Below are 12,622 nucleotides of genomic sequence, written 5' to 3' on the forward strand. Positions count from 1 at the left end.
CATTTAACATCTCAGAGACCATTTCTGACTGGGTGTACATGCTCAAATTCAGCAAAGATAAATGGACAAAAATAGGTATTTCTAGTTGAATTGTTTCACATGTGAACATTTTCTTTTCAGCTCTTAACAGAAAACTAAATCTTTAAAATATAGTGAAACACCATGGAAACTGCTGCATGTAGTTCTACATTTTTCCTGACTTTGGGGTGCTAGATCTTTAAATGGAAGAAAATTTAAGAAATTGTTTTTTTCTACTTCAGCCCTCTCAACGATTTCCCAGTTGTGAATCCCTGAAAAGGTTCAATCACAGCCCGTCTACCCTCCCAGCCATAAAAGAAGTCAGGAGAGGTTCCCTTCTTAATAATAAAAAAAGTTAAAAGTAAAAGTAAAAATGTCTGTGTCGATTTTAAATAGCTATCTACACTTAATTAATCAAAAGAATAGCTCAGTTAATTAAGTGCAATTAGCAACTGCACACAGGTTAAAAAAAAAGTAATAGCTGTGCTTCTTATTTCAACTGAGATTGTAAAGTGAGGAAACTGGAAAGGTAACCCTTTACTCTTAAGTTATGTTGCAATGAAAATCTTGCCCTCCAGTGATCATTGGCATTAAAAAAAAAGCTTGCACTGCCTGTGTAGAAGGCAACCTCTTTTCCTAATGTTCATTTCCAGCAAAGTAACAGTACTTATGATAATTGCATCTGAGAATAAAACGCTTCCATCTTGAATTCCCACATGCTCTGCTTCCAATGGAAATCACACAGAATTCTACTTGGATTCCAGCAGCAAGGAAATGAAAACAGCAAATGATAGGAGGAGGGGGGAAAAAGGGGGCCTTTAAAAAAAAACCCTGCTTTTAAATTTCATAGTCAAACTTTTCCTTTGAAATCACGGCCTGAAGTCCACAGGAAAATTATAATGCAAATGTTTTCTTCACATTTGTTTTTCCTGTCAGCTCAGAGACTTCTTTTAAAAGATATTGTTTCTGAATAAGTTAGAGGTGCTTTTGTGAAAAGAGACACTGCTTTTTAGCATGCAGACATTAATATCAAGTTCTCTACCTGTAAGGAGTGCCTTTGAAAGTGATTTAGCAGTTTGACACAGATATCACAAGATCTCCAACCCCCTTTTCTTCCTCTTGGGGACTCAAAGAAGCCAGCATCACAGAGATACAAACAATGCAGCATCAGACACATGATAAAACAGCTCCCAATTTCCTTAGGAGCTTTTTGAAAGAACAAAAATCTGCATGTATGAAAACGTAGTTTGGCTGTTATGTGATCCTCCTATCTATTTTGTTTTGTTTTGTTCCGCAGAAGCTAAACTCTGACACCATGAAACTACAGAAAACACAAGTTATGAGCAACCAATTACAGGTAGTCCTTGCTTAATGACTGTTCATTTAACGATGGTTCAAAGTTACAACGGCCCTGGAAAAAGTGCTTTACAACCTGTACTCATACTTATGACCATCGCAAACTATCACACCACCCTCCGTGGTCACGTGATCATGATCTGCGACCTTTTTATGACAGTCGTTAAGCAAATCACGTGATCATTAACTGTATCATGTGGTTGTTAAGCAAATTCTAGCAAAAAAACATTCATTAGGAAAGCTGGATTAGCTTAACAACCAAATGATTTGCTTAATGACCTTCAAAAAATGGTAAACTTGGGTCTGGTCACTTAATGACCGCCCTGCTGAATGACCAATTTTCCGGTCCCTATTGTGTTTGTTAAGCAAGGACTATCTGTAATGCATTTTAAAAAAGCAGTGATTTGGAACTACCAAAATCCTCCAGGAGGTTGGAAAGTTCCTTCGGCCAGCAGCAGGCTTTTGATGTGGCAGAGATTTCCTGTTGCCTGAGAGAGGAGAAGATGATCTACTTTTACTTTGCAGTCCTTTGGATCCCTTGAAAACCTGCTCTCACGGGGAGGGGATTCATTGGAGCAATGGGGAAGGCTGTGCTAGGACTGAAAAGAGAGGAGGAAACTCAACCAATATAGTCTCCTGGCCCATTTCTCCCAGTGTGAGCTATTCTTCCAGCTGAATACAATTCTGCATTCAACACAATGGTACTAATGCTTATGGTACTAAAATGATCAAACTTCTACCAATGGTTGGAATATAAAGAGAATTGTAGTCACTTCAATTTCTTGCAAGGGAAAAGCAGAGGGAGGGAGTGAGGGAGTGAGGAAGGAAGGAATTTAAACTATACAATTTTCAATAGAAGAGATAGCACTGCCATACATCAGAAACATCCCAGAAACAGCCAACAGACTATTACAACCACACACACCACCATAGCATGCAAACCAACTAAAGCCCTCCAAAACATCTTAAGTAAACCAAAAGACCCAGTAGCCCAAGAAGAAAAAACAGGAGTCATCTACAACATACAGTGTAAGGCCTGTAACATCCACTATGTAGGACAGACAGGCAGAAGGCTAGCAGAGCGCATCCATGAACACCAACTAGCAGTCAGAAGACACAATGAAAACTCCTTAATCTCACAACACATGGACAGACTCAACCATAGTTTCAACTGGGAAACTGTCAGCATCTTAGACCTTCCTATATCCAAAAACAGGAGGGAATTCCTGGAAGCCTGGTACTCAGACAAGTCAGCCATCAACAGGCACATAGAGATAAACAACATTTACACACTACTCAAAACAGACAATAAAAAGGAAACAAAAAGACCAGAACACCTTGCCAGCAATCAACACCCAGATTAACACCAGGATTAACACCAAACAAACAATCAAGCAGTAAACAATGCCCTAATCAAGGAACTACCAACTTAGACAAACAATCAAGTGGTAAACAACAGCCTAATCTAGGAACTATCAAGGAGAAAATGACTCCCCCACCAAGACTGGCAGGGCAAGCTAATGCATATAAACTGAGAGCAACTCCCACTCCCTTCTAGCACTGAAGATATTACCTAGTCGGGTAACGAAATGTTTGCAAGAAAACAACCAATCTCAGAGAACCCCAAGGACTTCATTATTCGATTTTCTGCAGAAATTACTTGAAAGCATTCAATTTTCTACAGAAACTGTAAAATGCTAACATTTACAGTTTATAAATTCAAGCTCTAAACTCCGTATGGATAACTGACTCCTCTAAATCTGTTGACCTGTGTGCATTATTTGGAATCAGCCGAATTTTTATCCCACTAAGAAAACAATTCACAAGCATACAGTAAGATTCACAAGCACACAAAGATAATATAATAAAACTTCTCAGGCTACCAGGATTCTAATAATCTCAGTAGCCTCAAATCCAGTAACATGAAGCTAATACTTTTCCTGAGCACGAGGCCAAATGCTTTAACATCTGGAACTAGCAAAAATAAGTGTGTAGTATCCTAAAGCACTAAAAGTAGCCTGCAGCTGTTTTTCAAGAATGGCTAGATTCTGCTGAACTTCTGAAGAAATTATGCAAAAGAATCTGTTCTCTCTGCAAAGAGCTGCAGAAGGAAAGTATCCTTGAACAAAAAGTGGTCAATATTGGGTTACTTTGCAACAAGAAAACTACCATGTTACAACCTTCTGCAGATTCTTTGGGTGTCAGCTCTGGGTTGGTGTGTTGCTCTCTTGTGTTTGGATTATTCCTGAATTATAACAATAAACTGTTGCTACCCATGTAAAAAAGGGGCAGGGCTTTGATCATCAGGTCACAGACTGCCATCTTGCCTTTCTTGACTCCCTCTTGCAGACCACCCTGACAGACAATACATGTTAAACAGGTGAAGCTTCCACCAGCATTGTCTGTTGCTAGACATTTTTTTTTTGGCTGAGTCTCTCTCTTCCTGGCCACTGGTCAGTGAGAAAAGGTGGTAACTCCATCTGGGAGTGGGCGTTCTATAATTTTAAAATACTGTTGCAATACCAGCTCCTATCACTTCTGGATGCATGGCTGTCACGTAAACTGCTGAGAATCCAAGAGGATGGTATAAATTTTATTAATAAATAAAATAAATATATCTGTAGTCCCAAAATATCTGGAGTACCCTAAATTCCACAGTCCTGGCTTAAACTATCAGATAGGATTGATGAGACTGAGACTCACATTTGGCTCTGAAGCTATCTATCTATCTATCTATCTATCTATCTATCTATCTATCTATCTATCTATCTATCTATCTACCTACCTACCTACCTACCTACCTACCTACCTACCGCAACTACTCAGCCTAAATTACCTCACTGAGTTGTTGTAAAAGCAGAATAAGGCAGGTGAATAGCCATATAAAATATTCTGAGTGCCACAGACAGAAGTGCAGTATAAAACAAATAAGGAAACTAAATCTGTTAAGAATTGGTCTCCTTAGGCTTGTAAACAGGAGGGGAGGGCCTTCTCCAAGGCATTCATTTCCACCACCTCCTGCATCATCTAAGAGGAAAAGCTGAATTCCCCCGCTGGGATTCAAACAACAAGGAAATTAGTTCAGTATACAATGTACAGCATGCAGGTGGAGGCGTGGAGAGGACAGAAGGAGGTTAGAACAAAATCTCCCACTCTTCTCTACATGGCTCCTGACAAATGCTTTTAAAACTAAAGGGGGGAAAAATATCAAAAGGGAGTTATGATACGGGACGTCTGCTATTCAGAGTATCAGAAATGTTTGTAAAAATGTCTAAGGCTAGTGCAAGTGCTCGCATGATCTCCACGCACACCGGCCTTGGCCCTTGTTTTTCTACACATGCAGATGGATTCAGAATTCCATCTCTGAACTGAATACAACTGCCAAATGCCTAAATCGACCAAGCCCAGCAGGACACCCTTTCCTGTGGTTGCCTCACAAAGGGAAGCCGTGTTGAAAGGCCTTTGCAGGGCCCAGGACATGCTTGTGCTCCTTAGTTTAAGCATCAAGTTGTGCTGTAGGATGGGGCCTCCCACAATGCTCTTGGACAGTTAAAGAAGACATAGTTTCTCCCATGAGAAAAACACAGGACGTTCCCATTATAAAGCTTGGAACAAGCTCTTCTTAGCAGAATTGTCTTCCTAGGACTCTTGGGGTCTTTCTATCTGTTAAAGAAGATTTTCTTTTACCTAACCTCCCTCCCTCCCCCCACAAAAAATACCCCCAACTCAGCTGACAATGACAACTGCTTGCCTATTTATTACTTCTCTGTACATGGCTGGTCTCAGATGCAATTGCAGCTGTAAATAAAGTTCTAACCTGCAGGAATAATCTCTTGATTCACACTGATGGAGAATTAGTTATGAACCAGCAGGAAATGAATTGATTTTGAATTACAGTGTTCTCTAATTAGATCTGAACAATGAGAAGTTAAAGGCAGTCACAGCAGTGCCACAGGCCAGCATATTGGCAATCTTGCCCTTAAGCAACGCTAACCACAGCCCCAGTGGGCATTATAGCTGAAACAATTACTCTAATATGACGTCAACTGGGGAGGGGGGTAGTTCCATGCAACTTGACAACTGATTTTCCTCTAACACAAGACTCTACACTGAACACATCTTTGTTAAAAATTCTACTGAAGCTATCAGAGAAGTAAATATATTAGAATCCTAGGTTAAAGTCACAAGAGCAGAGGCCCAGAAAGCATCTAATCAAATGCTAAGAAGATCTTAATTTTATTACTAAATCCTGTTCACTTCATGACAGATACAGTATTCAGAACTAGAGGTGAGGAATGTGCTGCCCTCCCTAAGTCAATAACTTACACTCTCAGCATCCCATCCCACCATCCACCTGACTGGTGTTGCTGGGAGATGTGGTTTAGCAACATCGACTGGGCCACCCATTCTCCCCTTCTAGAGTCACGGTGAACATAGAAAGTTGGTCTTCAGGTTTTTCATTTGTTTGTTTTTGAATGATGTTTTTATTGGTGGGGGGTATTTTTGTCTGAATTTGTAGTTGCAAGCCACTTTGAGTCTTGGGGTGAATTGAAATAAATAGCTATTTCAACTATTTATGGTTTTTGCTATCAAACTGCCATTAAATCAGGGAAGCCACTTCAGGTTTGGGTGTAATATGTAAGTGTGTGTGTGTGTGTATGTGCGTGTGTCATATATAATTTTATTGGAGTTTACAAGCAGAAAGATAAAAGACTAATACAAACTAAAGAAAATATAAAAAGTAAAGAAAAAGAGAAGTACAAAGAGATAGAAAAAAGAAAAGAAAAACAGAATATATAAAACATGACTTCCCCCTCCCCCCAGACAAGAATAAACAATTTCAGTAACTTAACACCTTTTCTAGCATTTCAATAAAAAGAAAAAGAAAAAAAAGATCTCCTCTTCTCATAACTCATCCCTTATCAGTAATCAAAGTATAAACGCTCATCATTCAATCCTAATCACCAAAGTCTATTAAGAGCTACCAAAAATAATAACATATGTATTTTAACCTTAATAAAAAAAAAGCCATTTTGTAATCCAACATCACTTTCTCTAAGAAGTGAAGCAAAAGAAATCTCTTCACACTTATAAACAGATTCTTAAAACCTTGTCATTCAGTCCCGGTCAAAAGAAATCCCATTCATGTGTCTGTCCCCTTTAGTTATTATAACATCAGCTGGTTTCATTTGTAAATCCATTTTGGCATCTTTTTCCATATCATTCTTAAACTCTGGCATTTTAAAATCCATTTTCAAATCCACAGACTATAGTGTTTCTCAACCTTGGCAACTTTAAGATGAGCGGACTTCAACTCCCAGAATTCCCCAGCCAGCCGATCCATTCACCAGCTCCTCTTTTTGCCATGGTTGTCAGCTCCGCAAAAGTGGAGCCATCTTCAGTCCGCCATTGCTGTCCCCGGGTGTAGTAAGTATAAAGGATGGCCTTGAAGGACAGGGAGAAGATCTGCTGCCAAGCCAACAATCAGATAAATGAGGCTTGAGTTCAGACCAAGAAGGTGGTTTATGAAAACGACTCAGACAGCCCCACCCCTCCAATTCACATGAAGATAAAAGAGGGAGGAAGGGAAACACATTCAGACTTGCAAGATTAATGCCAGCCCTATAAGGTAGCACAGACTAAGAAACAGATACCACATAGACCCAAAGCTACTTTTATTGGAACAGCCATAGTAACAGAATCTTGCAACTCTGAATGTGCTTCCCTTCCTAAGCTCCTGCTTCACAAATGATGTGACATGGCACTGCCACCCTTCAGTCACATACTCTGAGGAAGTCCCAGGACTGCCCAAGAAAAAAAAGGAGGGGGCTTGGGGGCCACAAATTGCCTACATGCTTTTAAAGCCTAAGTGCCTAATAATGTGGGTGGGAAGGGATTTTTTTGGGAAGAGAATCTCCGTGTGCACTTCCTGCGTATACCTAATGCCACTGATGTTCATTTGCTTCAGGAAAAGGCGTTAATGTCTGCAGGCCCCCTTTGAGCTGTACCCCCCTCTAGCACTTGGATTTGTTTCCTGGTGTGCTTGCCTGGAACAGTAGGCTTCCCACTTATACTGAACCCAAACCTAAACAGCACATAGGATGGCGGGCATTTTAACATCTGTAACAGCAGATTGTGACGAGCTCAGCTGATCATACATAAAAGTGCAATAGCATTGCTGACAGGGTGAAGGGAAGGGCCACAAAAAGGTAGGAAGGAATAAATACATTTTATATATATATATATTTTTTTTTTAAGGTGAACATCTAGGATTTCTTGCCAACATTTTCTCCCCCCCTGCACCATCCTTGGCCTCTGTGTCTGTGGATGAAGGATGTAGATTCAATAGTTATACTTTCTAAAAATAGATACACTTTTCTAAAATGGCATGATGAAGAACTTTTTACCAGCCATTTTTCTTCTGGTGTCTACTATATAAATCAATGCTACAAGCATAGGAGCCTATCCACATTTGGGGAACTTTAGCCCCATCCTGAGTTGTCCATTACAAAAAAATTTGTGGGCTGATCCTCATTTGTAAACAATCTGCAACTCATTTATTTACCTGTGTATAAGCTTTGCTGAATTTCACTGGGACTTACTTCCATAAGTAGATATGTAAGATTGCAGTCATGTTTGAAAATAATATACATTCTTCCCTTCCTGAATAAGTAAATCAAACTGTATTTTCAATCTGCATAAATCTTGTGATTCCATCCACTCTTTCATTTCCAGAAGCCTTAAGCTTACCTAGAATATTTACATCTTGTTGAGGAGAAATTTATTAATTCTATTTATAGATATCACAAAACACAGATGAAGAGATGCCTCAAAATTATTGTTTTCATAAACAGTCCTTCTGACAGGCACTGGAAAATATACCCTGAGTTGATGTAAACTGCTCAACCACCTAATCGATGTGTTTTTATTAAGGATGCTACTGATGCTTGAGGAATACATACTGGTTTAATGCTAATCTCCCATCAGCTTGCTACTTTCAACTTATTTTTAGGTGGAGACAGACACCAAAAAGAGTAAAGTCAAGATTTTCTAGGTCTGAGCAGGAAAATATTTGGATCAGAGAGAAAGGAATCCACAAAAATAAGCTTATCAAAAATATCAGATTCATGTATACAAGTTCACAAAGTAGAATTTCAATTGTGCATAGATTTTTTCTTCCTCTTCTCTAAAAATTGGGTTATTAGAGTTATTTATTAACAGCTGTAGTAAAGTACAATAAGACATTAGTATAGTCTTGATTAACAATTTTATGAGCCCTTCCTGAATGGCAGCTAAGATAGACTTTTTGAAAAGCAGCCCACAACTCAGTTTGAAGGATTTCAGGTTTCCAGGATCTACTTTATTATTTTTTTAATGGAACCCTGTTTCACCAACTAGACCAGTGTTTCTCATCCTCGGCAACTTTACGATGTGTGGACATGGCTGGCTGGGGAATTCTGGGAGTTGAAGTCCACACATCGTAAAGTTGTCGAGGTTGAGAAACACTGAACTAGACTCTGATGTAAAAAAAAAAAAACCCACACAGAATAATGATACACCAGAACAGAAAATAGTCTATTTTCTTACTTATTCTAAGGCTACTCCAAGAAGAAGAAGAAGATTTTTACACAGAAGGATTGGGTGCTGTATTCCATTCTGATGTAAGGGTACATGTTATTTTGTTGTTGCTATCATTAAATACTTTCAAATAATTTTTAAACATGATAGCCTTGTTGGTCCAAACAGTCCATATCCATAGAAGGACTATTCAAAAGCCTTCTGCGCTCGCCAGCTGGGCTCTGCTCTAGGAAGGAGGCTCTGGCAAACCACTTCCGAAACACCTTGCCTTGAAAACTGCAAGGACTCATCCAAGCAGTCACTGCAGAGTCGGTATCGACTGAGCGCAGATTTAAAAAAAAAAAAAATGTTTGGATTGTCCAGAAATTGCCCTCAGTCAAGAAGATACAAAAAGCAGAGGACTGGATCAGCAATACCACCCAATCTCACCAATCATCCTAACATTTACAGTACCAGTCAATTCGGGGGTTCGCTTCCAATTTGCCAACAAGCGGCTCTCTGGGCACAGATGGCAAAGGGAAAGGGAGGCAAGAAAGATGTTTACTTGGTGGTCTGGAAAAACAAAGATACCCTGTTGTGCTTTCCAGCAATTAGTCTGGAACCAAGTTTATCGAGAGACAACGGTGGTTAATGCTGCCAGGCAGCAGTGTGTGACCCCAGCCTCTTTCGGGGCTTCTCAAGCACTCTCCCATTCAGCATCCTTATACAGGAATGAGCTGCATCTCTTGTAGCCTCTCCCTTGGCTTGAGGTCCAACCAGGTTGCCGTGATTGAACCCTTCCTTATGCTCCTCTCTACCTTATCCCACCACCCTCCATGGTTGCCATGTTAAAGTTTATCCAACTTTGTTTTTGTTAAGAAGTTCTGATAATCCTCAAAAAGTTAACATGGGGCTCCCGCAAGCCTTCCCATGCCACTCCAACACACCACAGTGTGGTGTAGTGGTTAAGATGTTAGATTAGCAATGGGAAAGTTCTTGTTCAGCTTCAGCCTTGGAAGCTCCCGAGGTGATTGTGAGCTTCTCTCTGTCTCTCTCTCAGCCCAGCCTACCTTACAGGGTTTGTGGTGAGAAAAAAAAAAGGGAGGAAGGAGCCTTATACATGATTCCTTGAGCTCCTGTATGAATGTTAGGATATGAATGTAACACAAACATGAAAAAACATAAAATAAATTTCACTGTCAGGGTTTAAAGAAGGAAATATCTAAATAAATGCAGCTGAATGATGAAATATATACATGAACCCTTATTCTAGAGCTCAGACGCACAGAATACTAACTTGAAAGAAAAACGCATATAAACAGCCTTCTAGGGCTATTAACTGATAGAGCAATATTCCTGTTTGTGAAGTTGTTTCATCAGTGAAATTGCCCAGCTGCATCAGGTTCTATTTGCTTTCTCACCTAGAGCCAAAACACCATTTCCATGTGCTCAAATTATTACAACAAAAACAGGACCCAAAGATGTCGCTGAACTGTTAAAGTCAGCATCACCAGCTAGCATAACCAGTGGTAAGTAATGCTGGGGACTGTTTAGCAACATCTGGAGTGACACAGGTTCCTCATGAACACTATAGCACAGCAAGTCCAGATTTCCCACTGGATCCAACAGAGATGTCCTTTATCTGATATTAGTGCTTAAGTTAATAAACTGTGTTTAATAGAGGGACATCTTTATTTTAAGGCTACTGCACAATGTCCTTGCACAATGTCCTTGCACAATGAGCTGATACCATTTGAGTGACAACAGAAGCATCAGATCAGTATGAACAGAGTCATTTCAGATTGGTCCTGGCCAAGATCTCCAGGTAGTGATTGCTATTATTGCTGCTGCTGCTGCTGCTGCTTTGCCTCCCCAGGCAGACAGACTCTCTCTGAATTTCCTCTTAATGTTTCCTTCTGCTCACTGGTATCCTATATATTCTTCCAATCAGGAAAGTGCTGTTAACACTGTCAGCTGTTCTTGCTCTGTTCCTGGACAGGTGATCATCAACCTGTCTTGAAGTAGGTGCCTTTTAAAACAGTAAGAGAGGACTTTTTCTCTTGATTTCAGTCTTCTCTTTCCCCCAGGTGCAGTAAATCCAGCAACGTTTACACCTATCTAAGCCAGCTTGTTCAGTTCCCCAAAAAAGAGGGTAACTCCACACAATGCCTTGAGTTCCTCCCCATAAATATGCAAATAAATATATAAGTCCCTTTGAGCAATCTTTTAGCTGGAAAGGGTATTCATTATTTTGAAATATATAGGCAGATGACTCTGAGGATTATTAACTGTACAATCCAATGCCTCTCTATTCAGAAATCAGTGCTACAGTACTGTGTTTAATGCAAGTAGGCAGAGCACTGCAGCCTGCATGAGTAAATGATTCATTCCCTGATGTCCTCCCATCTTAGTCAATAAAACTCATTGTACCTTTTCTGGCCCTATGATGTCATGAATGATCACCTCTGCTTCAAGTTAGTATTTCTGTACAGTTAGGCTGCTTACGGCAGTTGTGAGGAAAATATATCTTTGGGTGAACCTTTGAGTGAAAGAAGCAAGTTTTTAGAGGCCTCAGATGAACGGGATCGCCTTCATAACATTGAAACATAAAGGAATATGCGGCACCCTTGAAGCTGGTATGAACTAGGCTGATTGTAAACCCCTGATCACAAACATCCCCATAGCAACGTAATGCAACGATGCCTTCTTCCTGGCAGGTGGCACCTTGAACCAATTTGTTTCTTCCTCTCTGACACTATTGCTTTCCTTATAGATAGCAGTCGTTCTGTCCTTGTAGATACCAGACAAGAACAGGGACAGAAAGTAACTTGAGAAGTATTGCACATTTAGGTATGCCTGCATCATCATATGAATATGTATACGTATGCGTTCTTTTCCCTTCCCCTTCTTGGAGAACTGTATAAATATCAGGGCATCCATTTTGCCTACAGGGGAGTGTCTCCCACTAACCTTTGGTGGGGTCCCCCTCCAGCACGTACTGCCTAATAAACACTGCAGTGAAGCCTTAATTATTTTGCCTTTCTGTCCTGCGTTTTGATTCCACACAGTACACATGATAATGGTAATTCATACTTTTGCTCTAAATAGCCTGGATTAAAAGAAATGCTGTAGATGTGAAAGGTTTTGCATTGCATGTATTTATTTGAGGCTATCAATTGTGAGAATCTCAAAGATCAAGAAGACCTTCCCTAAGAGATCTCTGGATGCAGTTAATTAGGTATTCAGCACTATAGTTCCATATAGCATTGTATAGTCCCTTATACAATAACAGAAGCAAGATTATCCTAATGTTTAAATTATCCCAGTTTTTAAAGAAGGCCTTGAAAACAACTTGGAAGCTTCAACTGGTCCAGAATGCAGCAGCATGGGCAGTGATGGACATTCCTCTGTATGTCCTCATGATATCCCTGCTTTGCGAGCTGCACTGGTTCCCAGTATGCTTCTGGGTGCAATTCAAGGTGCTGCCCATTGCCTATAAAGCCTTATATGGCATAGGGCCAGGTTATTTATAGGACTACCTATCTCCCATGGTTTCCACCTGGCTGATACATGTGGCAGAACTGGTGGACTCCAGGTCCCTTCAGTTAAACAGTGCCATCTATTGGGACCCAGGAGCTGTGCCTTCTCTGTCATGGTGTATGCTCTGTGGAATGAGGTCCCCTTGAATTCC

General features: G+C 40.2%; 1 protein-coding gene across 1 annotated transcript in view; it reads right to left on the reverse strand.

The window, feature by feature from the left end:
• Window positions 1-12,622, reverse strand: part of VSNL1 (visinin like 1) — a 95,456-nt gene that overhangs the window by 6,650 nt on the left and 76,184 nt on the right. The gene's annotated exons all lie outside the window — the stretch shown is intronic.

Source organism: Python bivittatus, unplaced genomic scaffold, assembly GCF_059951505.1.
Source record: "Python bivittatus isolate LINGU-HERP-01145 unplaced genomic scaffold, Pbiv_v1 ctg000020_np1212, whole genome shotgun sequence".
Taxonomy (NCBI): domain Eukaryota; kingdom Metazoa; phylum Chordata; class Lepidosauria; order Squamata; family Pythonidae; genus Python; species Python bivittatus.